The following is a 15,993-nucleotide window of genomic DNA, read 5'->3' as shown; positions in this document are numbered from 1 at the left end:
CGTTTCTCCCATTTTCGCATTTTTCCCATATTTGCATTTTCCCCATATTTGCGTTTTTCCCATGTTTGCGTATTTTCCCATATTTGTGTTTTTCCCATATTTCCAATATTTGCGTTTCTCCCATATTTGCGTTTTTCCCATATTTGCGTTTTTCCCATATTTGAGTTTTTGCCATATTTGCGTTTTTCCCATATTTGCGTTTTTCCCATGTTTGCGTATTTGCCATATATGCGCATTAACCCATATTTGCAATTTTCCCCAAATTTGCGTTTTTCCCATATTTGCACTTTTCCCATATTTGCGATTTTCCCATATTTGCGTTTCCCCAAATTTGCGTTTTTCCCATATTTGCGCTTTTCCCATATTTGCGATTTTCCCATATTTGCATTTTCCCATATTTGCGTTTTTCCCATATTTGCGTTTGTCCCATATTTGCGTTTGTCCCATATTTTCGTTTGTCCCATAGTTGCATTTTTCCCATTGTTGCGTTTTTCCTATATTTGCGTTTTTCCCATATTCGTTTTTCCAATTTGCGTTTTTCCACGTACTTGTGTTTTCCCTCTACTTGAGTTTTCCCCGTACTTGTGTTTTCCTCGTACTTGCGTTTTCCCTGTACTTGCGCTTTACCGTTACTGGCGTTTTTCCCGTATTTGCGTTTTTATTGAAGTTTGCGTTTTATCCATATTTGCGTTTTTCCCATATTTGCGTTTACACCCATATTTCCGTTTCTCACATATTTGCGTTTCTCCCATATTTGTGTTTCTCACATATTTGCGTTTTTCCCACATTTGCTTTTTTGCCTTTTTTTCGTTTTTCCCATATTTGCGTTCTTCCCATTACTAAGGAACGTATCCTACCAACTGTTTCCTTCTTCTAGTCGATGTGTGCCACTAAATCCTCTTCTGCCATATTTGAATTTTTCCATTGCTTATGAACACGTGCTACCAACTGATACCTTCTTTTATTTAAGCTGTGCCCCACATTTCTCTTCTCCCAAATTTGCGTTTTTCCCATATTTTCGTTTTTCCCATATTTGCGTTCTCCCCATATTTGCGTTCACCCCATATTTGTGTTTGTGCCATATTTGCGTTTGTCCCATATTTGCATTTCTCCCATATTTGCTTTTGTCCCATAGTTGTGTTTGTCCCATAGTTACATTGTCCCATATGCGTTTTTCCTGTATTTGCATTTTTCCTATATTTGCGTTTTTCCGATATTCGCGTTTTTCCCATATTTGGTTTTTGCCATTGCGTTATTCTCATATTTGCGTTTTCCCATATATGCGTTTTTCCGATTACTAATAAACGCATCCTAAGAACCGTAATCTTCTTCTAGTCAAATTGTGCCCCCAAATTTCTCTTCTCCCATATTTAGGTTTTTCCCATGTTTGCGTTTTTCCCATATTTGCGTATTTCCCATATTTGCGTTTTTCCCATATTGCGTTTTTGCCACATTTGCGATTTTCCCATATTTGCATTTGTCCCATATTTGCGTTTGTCCCATAGTTGGGTTTTTCACATATTTGCGTTTTTCCCATATGCGTTTTTCCCCGTACTTGCATTTTCCTCGTACATGCATTTTCCCCATACTTGCGTTTTCCCCGTACTTGCGTTTTCCCCGTACTTGCGTTTTCCCCGTAATTGCGTTTTCCCCGTTCTTCCGTTTTACCCGTACTTGCTTTTTACCAGTTCCTGCGTTTTACCCATACTTGTGTTTTACTAGTACTTGCGCTTTACGTGTACTTGGGTTTTTCTCGTATTTACGTTTTTCCCGTATTTGCGTTTTCCCGTATTTTCGTCTTTCTCGTATTTGCGTTCTTCCCGTATTTGCGGTTTTCCCATATTTGCGTTTTTCCAATATTTGCGTTTTTCCCATATTTGCATTTTTCCCATATTTGCGTTTTCCCCATATTTGCGTTTTTCCCAAATTTACGTTTTTCCCATTACTTACAAACTCATCCCACCAACCGTTTTCTTCTTCTAGTCAAGTTGTGCCCCCAAATTTCTCTTCTCCCATATTTGCGTTTATCCCATATATGCATTTCTCCAATATTTGCGTTTGTTTCATATTTCCGTTTTTCCCATATTTGTGTTTTTCCCATATTTGCGTTTTTCCAATATTTGCGTTTTTCCCATATATGCGTTTTTTCCATATTTGCGTTTTTCACATATTTGTGTGTTTCCTGTACTTGCGTTTCTCCCATATTTGCGTCTTTTTTGTACTAGTATTTTTCCCCTACTTGCGTTTTACCCGTGCTTTCCTTTTACTTGCACTTGCGTTTTAGCCGTACTTGCGTTTTAGTCGTTTTTGTGCTTTTTTCGCACTTGCATTTTACCCGTACTGGCGTTTTACCTGTACTTGCATTTTAGTCATACTGGCATTTTAGTCATACTTGCATTTCACCCGTACTTAAGTTTTACCCATACTTGCGTCTAACCAGTACTTGCAATTTACCTGTACTTGCGTTTTTCCCATACTTGTGTTTTTCACGTACTTACATTTTTCTTATATTTGCTTTCTTCCCATATTTGCGTTTTACCAGTACTTGCATTTTTCCAATATTTACGTTTTCCACATATTTGCTTTCTTCACAAAGTTACGTTTTTCCCATATTAGTGTTTTTCCCATATTTGCGTTTTCCCCATTACTCATGAACCCATGCTACCAACTGATACCTGCTTTTAGTCAAGTTGTGCCCCACATTTCTCTTCTCCCATATTTGCGTATTTCCCATATTTGCGTTTTTCCCATATTTGCGTTTTTCCCATAATTGCGTTGTTCTCATATTTGCGTTTTTCCCATATTTCCGTTTTTCCCATATTTGCGTTTTTCCCATATTTGCGTTTTTCCAATATTTGCGTTTTTCACATATTTGTGTGTTTCCTGTACTTGCGTTTCTCCCATATTTGCGTCTTTTTCGTACTAGTATTTTTCCCTTACTTGCGTTTTACCCGTACTTTCCTTTTACTTGCACTTGCGTTTTAGCCGTACTTGCGTTTTAGTCGTTTTTGTGCCTTTTTCGCACTTGCATTTTACCTGTACTTGCGTTTTACCTGTACTTGCATTTTAGTCATACTGGCATTTTAGTCGTACTTGCGTTTCACCCGTACTTAAGTTTGACCCATACTTGCGTCTAACCAGTACTTGCAATTTACCTGTACTTGCGTTTTTCCCATACTTGTGTTTTTCACGTACTTACGTTTTTCTTATATTTGCTTTCTTCCCATATTTGCGTTTTACCAGTACTTGCATTTTTCCAATACTTACGTTTTTCACATATTTGCTTTCTTCACAAATTTACGTTTTTCCCATATTAGTGTTTTTCCCATACTTGCGGTTTTCCCATTACTCATGAACCCATGCTACCAACTGATACCTGCTTTTAGTCAAGTTGTGCCCCACATTTCTCGTCTCCCATATTTGTGTTGCTCCCATATTTGCGTTTTTCCCATATTTGCGTTTTTCCCATAATTGCGTTGTTCTCATATTTGCGTTCCTCCCATATTTCAGTTTTTCCCATATTTGCGTTTTTCCCATATTTGCGTTTTTCCAATATTTGCGTTTTTCCCATATATGCGTTTTTCCATATTTGCGTTTTTCCAATATTTGCGTTTTTCACATATTTGTGTGTTTCCTGTACTTGCGTTTCTCCCATATTTGCGTCTTTTTCGTACTAGTATTTTTCCCTTACTTGCGTTTTACCCGTACTTTCCTTTTACTTGCACTTGCGTTTTAGCCGTACTTGCGTTTTAGTCGTTTTTGTGCTTTTTTCGCACTTGCATTTTACCTGTACTTGCGTTTTACCTGTACTTGCATTTTAGTCATACTGGCATTTTAGTCGTACTTGCGTTTCACCCGTACTTAAGTTTTACCCATACTTGCGTCTAACCAGTACTTGCAATTTACCTGTACTTGCGTTTTTCCCATACTTGTGTTTTTCACGTACTTACGTTTTTCTTATATTTGCTTTCTTCCCATATTTGCGTTTTACCAGTACTTGCATTTTTCCAATACTTACGTTTTTCACATATTTGCTTTCTTCACAAATTTACGTTTTTCCCATATTAGTGTTTTTCCCATACTTGCGGTTTTCCCATTACTCATGAACCCATGCTACCAACAGATACCTGCTTTTAGTCAAGTTGTGCCCCACATTTCTCTTCTCCCATATTTGCGTATTTCCCATATTTGCGTTTTCCCCATATTTGCGTTTTTCCCATAATTGCGTTGTTCTCATATTTGCGTTTTTCCTATATTTGCGTTTTTCCCATTTATGCGTTGTACCCAAATTTGCGTCATTTCCCATATTTGCATTATTCCCATATTTGCGTTGTTCCCATATTTGCGTTGCTCCCATATCTGGGTTTTTCCCATTTTTGCGTTATCCATATATACGGTTTTCCCATTCTGTTGTTTTTCCCATATTTGCGTTTTTTACATATTTGCGTTTCTTCCATATTTGCGATTTTCCCATTTTTGCTTTTTTCCCATATTTGCGTTTTTCCCATATTTGCGTTTTTTCCATAATTGCGTTGTTCACATATTTGCGTTTTTCCCATATTTCCGTTTTTTCCATATTTGCGTTTTTCCCATATTTCCGTTTGTCCCATATTTGCGTTTTTTCCATATTTGCGTATTTCCAATATTTGCGTTTTTCCCATATATGCGTTTTTTCCATATTTGCGTTTTTCACATATTTGTGTGTTTCCTGTACTTGCGTTTCTCCCATATTTGCGTCTTTTTCGTACTAGTATTTTTCCCTTACTTGCGTTTTACCCGTACTTTCCTTTTACTTGCAGTTGCATTTTAGCCGTACTTGCGTTTTAGTCGTTTTTGTGCTTTTTTCGCACTTGCATTTTACCCGTACTTGCGTTTTACCTGTACTTGCATTTTAGTCATACTGGCATTTTAGTCGTACTTGCGTTTCACCCGTACTTAAGGTTTACCCATACTTGCGTCTAACCAGTACTTGCAATTTACCTGTACTTGCGTTTTTCCCATACTTGTGTTTTTCACGTACTTACGTTTTTCTTATATTTGCTTTCTTCCCATATTTGCGTTTTACCAGTACTTGCATTTTTCCAATATTTACGTTTTCCACATATTTGCTTTCTTCACAAATTTACGTTTTTCCCATATTAGTGTTTTTCCCATATTTGCGTTTTTCCCATTACTCATGAACCCATGCTACCAACTAATACCTGCTTTTAGTCAAGTTGTGCCCCACATTTCTCGTCTCCCATATTTGCGTTTTTCCCATATTTGCGTTTTTCCCATATTTGCGTTTTTCCCATAATTGCGTTGTTCTCATATTTGCGTTTTTCCCATATTTCCGTTTTTCCCATATTTGCGTTTTTCCAATATTTGCGTTGTTCCCATATATGCGTTTTTTCCATATTTGCGTTTTTCACATATTTGCGTGTTTCCTGTACTTGCGTTTCTCCCATTTTTGCGTCTTTTTCGTACTAGTATTTTTCCCTTACTTGCGTTTTACCTGTACTTTCCTTTTACTTGCAGTTGCATTTTAGCCGTACTTGCGTTTTAGTCGTTTTTGTGCTTTTTTCGCACTTGCATTTTACCCGTACTTGCGTTTTACCTGTACTTGCATTTTAGTCATACTGGCATTTTAGTCGTACTTGCGTTTCACCCGTGCTTAAGTTTTACCCATACTTGCATCTAACCAGTACTTGCAATTTACCCGTACTTGCGTTTATCCCATACTTGTGTTTTTCACGTACTTACGTTTCTCTTATATTTGCTTTCTTCCCATATTTGCGTTTTACCAGTACTTGCATTTTTCCAATACTTACGTTTTTCACATATTTGCTTTCTTCTCAAATTTACGTTTTTCCCATATTAGTGTTTTTCCCATATTTGCGTTTTTCCCATTACTCATGAACCCATGCTACCAACTGATACCTGCTTTTAGTCAAGTTGTGCCCCACATTTCTCTTCTCCCATATTTGCGTATTTCCCATATTTGCGTTTTTCCCATATTTGCGTTTTTCCCATAATTGCGTTGTTCTCATATTTGCGTTTTTCCTATATTTGCGTTTTTCCCATTTATGCGTTGTACCCAAATTTGCGTCATTTCCCATATTTGCATTATTCCCATATTTGCGTTGTTCCCATATTTGCGTTGCTCCCATATCTGGGTTTTTCCCATTTTTGCGTTATCCATATATACTGTTTTCCCATTCTGTTGTTTTTCCCATATTTGCGTTTCTTCCATATTTGCGATTTTCCCATTTTTGCTTTTTTCCCATATTTGCGTTTTTCCCATATTTGCGTTTTTTCCATAATTGCGTTGTTCACATATTTGCGTTTTTCCCATATTTCCGTTTTTCCCATATTTGCGTTTTTCCCATATTTCCGTTTTTCCCATATTTGCGTTTTTCCCATATTTGCGTATTTCCAATATTTGCGTTTTTCCCATATATGCGTTTTTTCCATATTTGCGTTTTTCACATATTTGCGTGTTTCCTGTACTTGCGTTTCTCCCATATTTGCATCTTTTTCGTACTAGTATTTTTCCCTTACTTGCGTTTTACCCGTACTTTCCTTTTACTTGCACTTGCGTTTTAGCTGTACTTGCGTTTTAATCGTTTTTGTTCTTTTTTCGCACTTGCATTTTACCCGTACTTGCGTTTTACCTGTACTTGCATTTTAGTCATACTGGCATTTTAGTCGTACTTGCGTTTCACCCGTACTTAAGTTTTACCCATACTTGCATCTAACCAGTACTTGCAATTTACCCGTACTTGCGTTTATCCCATACTTGTGTTTTTCACGTACTTACGTTTCTCTTATATTTGCTTTCTTCCCATATTTGCGTTTTACCAGTACTTGCATTTTTCCAATACTTACGTTTTTCACATATTTGCTTTCTTCTCAAATTTACGTTTTTCCCATATTAGTGTTTTTCCCATATTTGCGTTTTTCCCATTACTCATGAACCCATGCTACCAACTGATACCTGCTTTTAGTCAAGTTGTGCCCCACATTTCTCTTCTCCCATATTTGCGTTTTTCCGATTTTTGCGTTTTTCCCATATTTGCGGTTTTCCCATAATTGCGTTGTTCTCATATTTGCGTTTTTCCTATATTTGCGTTTTTGCCATATTTGCGTTGTACCCAAATTTGCGTCATTTCCCATATTTGTGTTATTTCCATGTTTGCATTATTCCCATATTTGCGTTGTTCCCATATTTGCGTTGTTCCCATATCTGCGTTTCTCCCATTTTTGCGTTATCCATATATACGGTTTTCCCATTCTGTTGTTTTTCCCATTTTTGCGATTTTTACATATTTGCGTTTCTTCCATATTTACGATTTTCCCATTTTTGCTTTTTTCCCATATTTCTCGTTTTTCCCATATTTGCGTTTTTCCCATAATTGCGTTGTTCTCATATTTGCGTTTTTCCCATATTTCCGTTTTCCCGTATTTGCGTTTTTCCCATATTTGCGTTTTTCCAATATTTGCATTTTTCCCATATATTCGTTTTTCCCATATTTGCGTTTTTCACATATCTGCGTGTTTCCTGTACTTGCGTTTCTCCCATATTTGCGTCTTTTTCGTACTAGTATTTTTCCCTTACTTGCGTTTTACCCGTACTTTCCTTTTACTTGCACTTGCGTTTTAGCCGTACTTGCGTTTTAGTCGTTTTTGTGCTTTTTTCGCACTTGCATTTTACCCGTACTTGCGTTTTATCTGTACTTGCATTTTAGTCATACTGGCATTTTAGTCGTACTTGCGTTTCACCCGTACTTAAGTTTTACCCATACTTGTGTCTAACCAGTACTTGCAATTTACCTGTACTTGCGTTTTTCCCATACTTGTGTTTTTCACGTACTTACGTTTTTCTTATATTTGCTTTCTTACCATATTTGCGTTTTACCAGTACTTGCATTTTTCCAATATTTACGTTTTCCACATATTTGCTTTCTTCACAAAGTTACGTTTTTCCCATATTAGTGTTTTTCCCATATTTGCGTTTTCCCCATTACTCATGAACCCATGCTACCAACAGATACCTGCTTTTAGTCAAGTTGTGCCCCACATTTCTCTTCTCCCATATTTGCGTTTTTCCCATATTTGAGTTTTTCCCATATTTGCGTTTTTCCAATAATTGCGTTGTTCTCATATTTGCGTTTTTCCTACATTTGCGTTTTTCCCATATTTGCGTTGTACACAAAAATTTGCGTCATTTCCCGTATTTGCGTTATTCCCATATTTGCATTATTCCCATATTTGCGTTGTTCCCATATTTGCGTTGTTCCCATATCTGCGTTTTTCCCATTTTTGCGTTATCCATATATACGGTTTTCCCATTCTGTTGTTTTTCCCATATTTGCGTTTTTTACTTATTTGCGTTTCTTCCATATTTGCGTTGTTCCCATTTTTGCTTTTTTCCCATATTTGCGTTTCTCCTATATTTGCGATTTTCCCATATTTTCGTTTTTCCCATTGCTCATGAACCCTTGCTACCAATCGATTCCTTCTTTTAGTAAAATTGTGTCCCCAAATCTTTCTTCTCCCATATTTGTGTTTGTCCCATATTAACGTTTCTCCCATATTTGTGGATGTCCCATATTTGTGTTTGTCCCATATTTGCGTTTGACCCATATTTGCATTTGTCCCATATTTGCGTTTGTCGAGTATTTGCGTTTGTCCCATATTTGCGTTCTTCCCATATTTGCGGTTTTCCCATATTTGCGTTTTTCCCATATTTGCGTTTTTCCATATTTGTGTTTTCCCCATATTTGCGTTTTCCCCGTATTTGTGTTTTCCCCATATTAGTGATTTCCCCATATTTGCGTTTTCCCCATATTTGCGTTTTCCCCATATTTGGGTTTTCCCCATATTTGCGTTTTCCCCATATTTGCGTTTTCCCCATATTTGCGTTTTCCCCATATTTACGTTTTCCCCTTATTTGCGTCTTCCCCATATTTGCGTTTTCTCCATATTTGCGTTTTCCCCATATTTGCGTTTTTCCCATATTTGCGTTTTCCTCGTATTTGCGTTTTTCCCGTATTTGCGTTTTCCCCGTATTTGTGTTTTTCCCGTATTTGCGTTTTCCCATAAATTCGTTTTTCCCATTGCTCATGAACCCTTGCTACCAATCGATTCCTTCTTTTAGTCAAATTGTGTCCCCAAATTTCTCTTCTCCCATATTTGCGTTTGTCCCATATTTACATTTGTTCCATATTTACATTTGTCCCATATCTGCGTTTGTCCCATATATGCATTTGTCCCATATTTGCATTTGTCAGATATTTGCTTTTGTCCCATATTTGCATTTGTCCCATATTTTCGTTTGTCCCATATTTGTGTTTGTCCCATATTTGCATTTGTCCCATATTTGCGTTTGTCCCATATTTGCGTTTGTCCCATATTTGCGTTTGTCCCATATTAGCATTTGTCCCATATTTTCGTTTGTCCCATATTTGCGTTTGTCCCATATTAGCGTTTGTCACATATTTGCGTTTGTCCCATATTTGCGTTTTTCCTATATTTGCGTTTTTCCTATATTTGCGTTTGTCCCATATTTGTGTTTGTCCCATATTTGCGTTTGTCCCATATTTGCGTTTGTCCCATATTTGCGTTTTTCCCATATTTGCGTTTTTTCCGTATTTTCGTTTTTTTTTACTCAAAAACCCAGCCTACCAATGGAGTCCTTCTTCTACTCAACTTGTGCCAAAAGATTCTCTACTCCCATTTTAGTGATTTTTCCGATATATCCAGTATTTCGAACTTTGCAATTTTCCGATATTTTCAATTTTCACATACGCGTTTTTCCCATGTATGCGTGTTTCCCATATATGCGCTTTTCCCATATATACGTTTTTCCCATATATGCGTTTTCTCCGTGTATGCGTTTTTCACCGATATGCGTTTTTCCCATGTTTGCTTTCTTCCCATGTTTGCTTTCTTCCCATATTTGCTTTCTTCCCATATTTACGTTTTTCCCATATTTACGTTTTTCCCATATTTGCGTTTGTCTTATATTCGCGTTTGTCTCATACTTGCGTTTTTACTATATTTGCATTTCTCCCATATTTCCATTTCTCCCATATTTGCGTTTCTCCCATATTTGCGTTTCTCCCATATTTGCGTTTTTTCCGTATTTGCGTTTTTCCAATATTTGCGTTTTTCCAATATTTGCGTTTTTCCAATATTTGCGTTTTTCCCATATTTGCGTTTTTCCCATATTTGCGTCTTTCCCATATTTGCGTCTTTCCCATATTTGCGTCTTTCTCATATTTGCGTCTCTCCCATATTTGCGTTTTTCCCATATTTGCGTTTTTCCCATATTTGCGTTTTTCCCATATTTGCGTTTTTCCCATTTTTGCTTTTTTCTCATTACTAATGAACCCATCCTAACAACCATTACCTTCTTCTAGTCATGTTGTGTCCCCAAATTTCTCTTCTCCATATTTGCGTTTGTCCCATATTTGCGTTTGTCCCATATTTGCGTTTGTCCCATATTTGCATTTTTCCCATATTAGTGTTTTTCCCATATTTGCGTTTTTCCCATTACTCATGAACCCGTGCTACCAACTGATACCTGCTTTTAGGCAAGTTGTGCCCCACATTTCTCTTCTCCCATATTTGCGTTTTTCCCATATTTGCGTTTTTCCCATATTTGCGTTTTTCCCATAATTGCGTTGTTCTCATATTTGCGTTTTTCCTATATTTGCGTTTTTCCCATATTTGCGTTGTACACAAATTTGCGTCATTTCCCGTATTTGCGTTATTCCCATGTTTGCATTATTCCCATATTTGCGTTGTTCCCATATTTGCGTTGTTCCCATATCTGCGTTTTTCCCATTTTTGCGTTATCCATATATACGGTTTTCCCATTCTGTTGTTTTTCCCACATTTGCGTTTTTTACATATTTGCGTTTCTTCCATATTTGCGTTTTTCCCATTTTTGCTTTTTTCTCATATTTGCGTTTCTCCTATATTTCTGATTTTCCCATATTTTCGTTTTTCCCATTGCTCATGAACCCTTGCTACCAATCGATTCCTTCTTTTAGTCAAATTGTGTCCCCAAATCTTTCTTCTCCCATATTTAAGTTTGTCCCATATTAACGTTTGTCCCATATTTGTGGATGTCCCATATTTGCGTTTGTCCCATATTTGCGTTTGCCCCATATTTGCATTTGTCCCATATTTGCGTTTGTCGAGTATTTGCGTTTGTCCCATATTTGCGTTCTTCCCATATTTGCGATTTTCCCATATTTGCGTTTTTCCATAATTGTGTTTTCCCTATATTTGCGTTTTCCCCATATTTGTGTTTTCCCCATATTAGTGATTTCCACATATTTGTGTTTTCTCCATGTTTGTGTGTTTCCCATATTTGTGTATTACCCATATTCACGTTATCCACATATTTGCGCGCTCCCCGTATTTGCGTTTTCCCCATATTTGCGTATTTACCATATTTTCGATATTCCCATATTTGCGATTTTCCCATATGTGCGTTTTTCTTCTGTTTGCGTGTTTCCCATATTTGCGTGATTCCCATATTTGCGTTTTCCCCATATTTACGTTTTCCCCATATTTGCGTTTTCCCCATATTTGCGTTTTCCCTATATTTGCGTTTTCCCCATATTTGCGTTTTCCCCATATTTGCATATTCCCCATATTTGCGTTTTCCCCATATTTGCGTTTTCCCCATATTTGCGTCTTCTCCATGTTTGCGTTTTCCCCATATTTGCGTTTTCTCCATATTTGCGTTTTACCCATATTTGCGTTTTTCCCATATTTGCGTTTTCCCCGTATTTGCGTTTTTCCTGTATTTGCGTTTTCCCCGTATTTGTGTTTTTCCCGTATTTGCGTTTTCCCATAAATTCGTTTTTCCCATTGCTCATGAACCCTTGCTACCAATCGATTCCTTCTTTTAGTCAAATTGTGTCCCCAAATTTCTCTTCTCCCATATTTGCGTTTGTCCGATATTTACATTTGTCCCATATTTACATTTGTCCCATATCTGCGTTTGTCCCATATATGCATTTGTCCCATATTTGCATTTGTCAGATATTTGCTTTTGTCCCATATTTGCATTTGTCCCATATTTTCGTTTGTCCCATATTTGCGTTTGTCCCATATTTGCATTTGTCCCATATTTGCGTTTGTCCCATATTTGCGTTTGTCCCATATTTGCGTTTGTCCCATATTTGCATTTGTCCCATATTTTCGTTTGTCCCATATTTGCGTTTGTCCCATATTTGCGTTTGTCCCATATTAGCGTTTGTCACATATTTGCGTTTGTCCCATATTTGCGTTTTTCCCATATTGGCGTTTTTCCTATATTTGCGTTTGTCCCATATTTGTATTTGTCCCATATTTGCGTTTGTCCCATATTTGCGTTTGTCCCATATTTGCGTTTGTCCCATATTTGCGTTTTTCCCATATTTGCGTTTTTTCCGTATTTTCGTTTTTTTTTACTCAAAAACCCAGCCTACCAATGGAGTCCTTCTTCTACTCAACTTGTGCCAAAAAATTCTCTACTCCCATTTTAGTGATTTTCCGATATATCCAGTTTTTCGAACTTTGCAATTTTCCGATATTTTCAATTTTCACATATGCGTTTTTCCCATGTATGCGTATTTGCCATATATGCGCTTTTCCCATATATACGTTTTTCCCATATATGCGTTTTTTCCGTGTATGCGTTTTTCACCGATATGCGTTTTTCCCATGTTTGCTTTCTTCCCATGATTGCTTTCTTCCCATTTTTGCTTTCTTCCCATATTTGTTTCTTCCCATTTTTGTTTCTTCCCATATTTGCTTTCTTCCCATATTTACGTTTTTCCCATATTTACGTTTTTCCCATATTTGCGTTTCTCTTATATTCGCGTTTGTCTCATACTTGCGTTTTTACTATATTTGCATTTCTCCCATATTTCCATTTCTCCCATATTTGCGTTTCTCCCATATTTGCGTTTTTCCCATATTTGCGTCTTTCCCATATTTGCGTCTTTCTCATATTTGCGTCTTTCCCATATTTGCGTTTTTCCCATATTTGCGTTTTGCCCATATTTGCGTTTTTCCCATATTTGCGTTTTTCCCATTTTTGCGTTTTTCTCATTACTAATGAACCCATCCTAACAACCATTACCTTCTTCTAGTCATGTTGTGTCCCCAAATTTCTCTTCTCCATATTTGCGTTTGTCCCATATTTGCGTTTGTCCCATATTTGCGTTTGTCCCATATTTGCATTTTTCCCATATTTGTGTTTTTCCCATTGTTGCGTTTTTTCCATATTTTCGTTTTTTTACTCAAAAATCCAGCCTACAAATGGAGTCCTTATTCTACTCAACTTGTGCCAAAAAATTATCTACTCCCATTTTAGCGATTTTCCGATATTTGCGACATTCCTATATATCCAATTTTTCGAACTTTGCAATTTTCCGATATTTCCAATTTTCCCATATGCGTTTTACCCATATATGCGTTTTACACAAATATGCGTTTTTGCCATATATGCGTTTTTGCCATATATGCGTTTTTGCTATATATGCGTTTTTGCCATAAATGCGTTTGTTCCGTATATGCGTTTTTCACCGATATGCGTTTTATCCCATGTTTGCTTTCTTCCCATGTTTGCTTTTTTCCCATGTTTGCTTTCTTCCCATGTTTGCTTTCTTCCCATGTTTGCTTCCTTCCCATGTTTGCTTTCTTCCCATGTTTGCTTTCTTCCCATGTTTGCTTTCATCCCATGTTTGCTTTCTTCCCATGTTTGCTTTCTTCCCATATTTGCTTTCTTCCCATATTTACGTTTTTCCCATATTTGCGTTTATTTTATATTCGCATTTGTCTCATATTTGCGTTTTTACTATATTTGCGTTTCTCCCATAATTGCGATTATCCAATATTTCCTTTTTTCCCATATTTGCGTTTTTCCCATATTTGCGTTTATCCCGCATTTGCGTTTTCCCCATATTTGTGTTTTCCCCATATTTGCGTTTTCCCCATATTTTACGTTTTCCCCATATTTACGTTTTCCCCATATTTGCGTTTTCCCCATATTTGCGTTTCCCCATGTTTACGTTTTCCCCATATTTGCGTTTTCCCCATATTTGCGTTTTCCCCATATTTACGTTTTCCCCATATTTGCGTTTTCCCCATATTTGCGTTTCCCCATGTTTACGTTTTCCCCATATTTGCGTTTTCCCCATATTTGCGTTTTCCCCATATTTGCGTTTTTCCAATATTTGCGTTTTTCCAATATTTGCGTTTTTCCAATATTTGCGTTTTTCCCATATTTGCGTTTTTCCCATATTTGCGTCTTTCCCATATTTGCGTCTTTCCCATATTTGCGTCTTTCTCATATTTGCGTCTCTCCCATATTTGCGTTTTTCCCATATTTGCGTTTTTCCCATATTTGCGTTTTTCCCATATTTGCGTTTTTCCTATTTTTGCTTTTTTCTCATTACTAATGAACCCATCCTAACAACCATTACCTTCTTCTAGTCATGTTGTGTCCCCAAATTTCTCTTCTCCATATTTGCGTTTGTCCCATATTTGCGTTTGTCCCATATTTGCGTTTGTCCCATATTTGCATTTTTCCCATATTAGTGTTTTTCCCATATTTGCGTTTTTCCCATTACTCATGAACCCGTGCTACCAACTGATACCTGCTTTTAGGCAAGTTGTGCCCCACATTTCTCTTCTCCCATATTTGCGTTTTTCCCATATTTGCGTTTTTCCCATATTTGCGTTTTTCCCATAATTGCGTTGTTCTCATATTTGCGTTTTTCCTATATTTGCGTTTTTCCCATATTTGCGTTGTACACAAATTTGCGTCATTTCCCGTATTTGCGTTATTCCCATATTTGCATTATTCCCATATTTGCGTTGTTCCCATATTTGCGTTGTTCCCATATCTGCGTTTTTCCCATTTTTGCGTTATCCATATATACGGTTTTCCCATTCTGTTGTTTTTCCCACATTTGCGTTTTTTACATATTTGCGTTTCTTCCATATTTGCGTTTTTCCCATTTTTGCTTTTTTCTCATATTTGCGTTTCTCCTATATTTCTGATTTTCCCATATTTTCGTTTTTCCCATTGCTCATGAACCCTTGCTACCAATCGATTCCTTCTTTTAGTCAAATTGTGTCCCCAAATCTTTCTTCTCCCATATTTAAGTTTGTCCCATATTAACGTTTGTCCCATATTTGTGGATGTCCCATATTTGCGTTTGTCCCATATTTGCGTTTGTCCCATATTTGCATTTGTCCCATATTTGCGTTTGTCGAGTATTTGCGTTTGTCCCATATTTGCGTTCTTCCCATATTTGCGATTTTCCCATATTTGCGTTTTTCCATAATTGTGTTTTCCCTATATTTGCGTTTTCCCCATATTTGTGTTTTCCCCATATTAGTGATTTCCACATATTTGTGTTTTCTCCATGTTTGTGTGTTTCCCATATTTGTGTATTACCCATATTCACGTTATCCACATATTTGCGCGCTCCCCGTATTTGCGTTTTCCCCATATTTGCGTATTTACCATATTTTCGATATTCCCATATTTGCGATTTTCCCATATGTGCGTTTTTCTTCTGTTTGCGTGTTTCCCATATTTGCGTGATTCCCATATTTGCGTTTTCCCCATATTTACGTTTTCCCCATATTTGCGTTTTCCCCATATTTGCGTTTTCCCTATATTTGCGTTTTCCCCATATTTGCGTTTTCCCCATATTTGCATATTCCCCATATTTGCGTTTTCCCCATATTTGCGTTTTCCCCATATTTGCGTCTTCTCCATATTTGCGTTTTCCCCATATTTGCGTTTTCTCCATATTTGCGTTTTACCCATATTTGCGTTTTTCCCATATTTGCGTTTTCCCCGTATTTGCGTTTTTCCTGTATTTGCGTTTTCCCCGTATTTGTGTTTTTCCCGTATTTGCGTTTTCCCATAAATTCGTTTTTCCCATTGCTCATGAATCCTTGCTACCAATCGATTCCTTCTTTTAGTCAAAT

Source organism: Schistocerca americana, chromosome 11, assembly GCF_021461395.2.
Source record: "Schistocerca americana isolate TAMUIC-IGC-003095 chromosome 11, iqSchAmer2.1, whole genome shotgun sequence".
In the NCBI taxonomy this organism is placed as follows: Eukaryota; Metazoa; Arthropoda; class Insecta; order Orthoptera; family Acrididae; genus Schistocerca; species Schistocerca americana.
Note: the sequence above shows the minus strand (reverse complement) of the source record.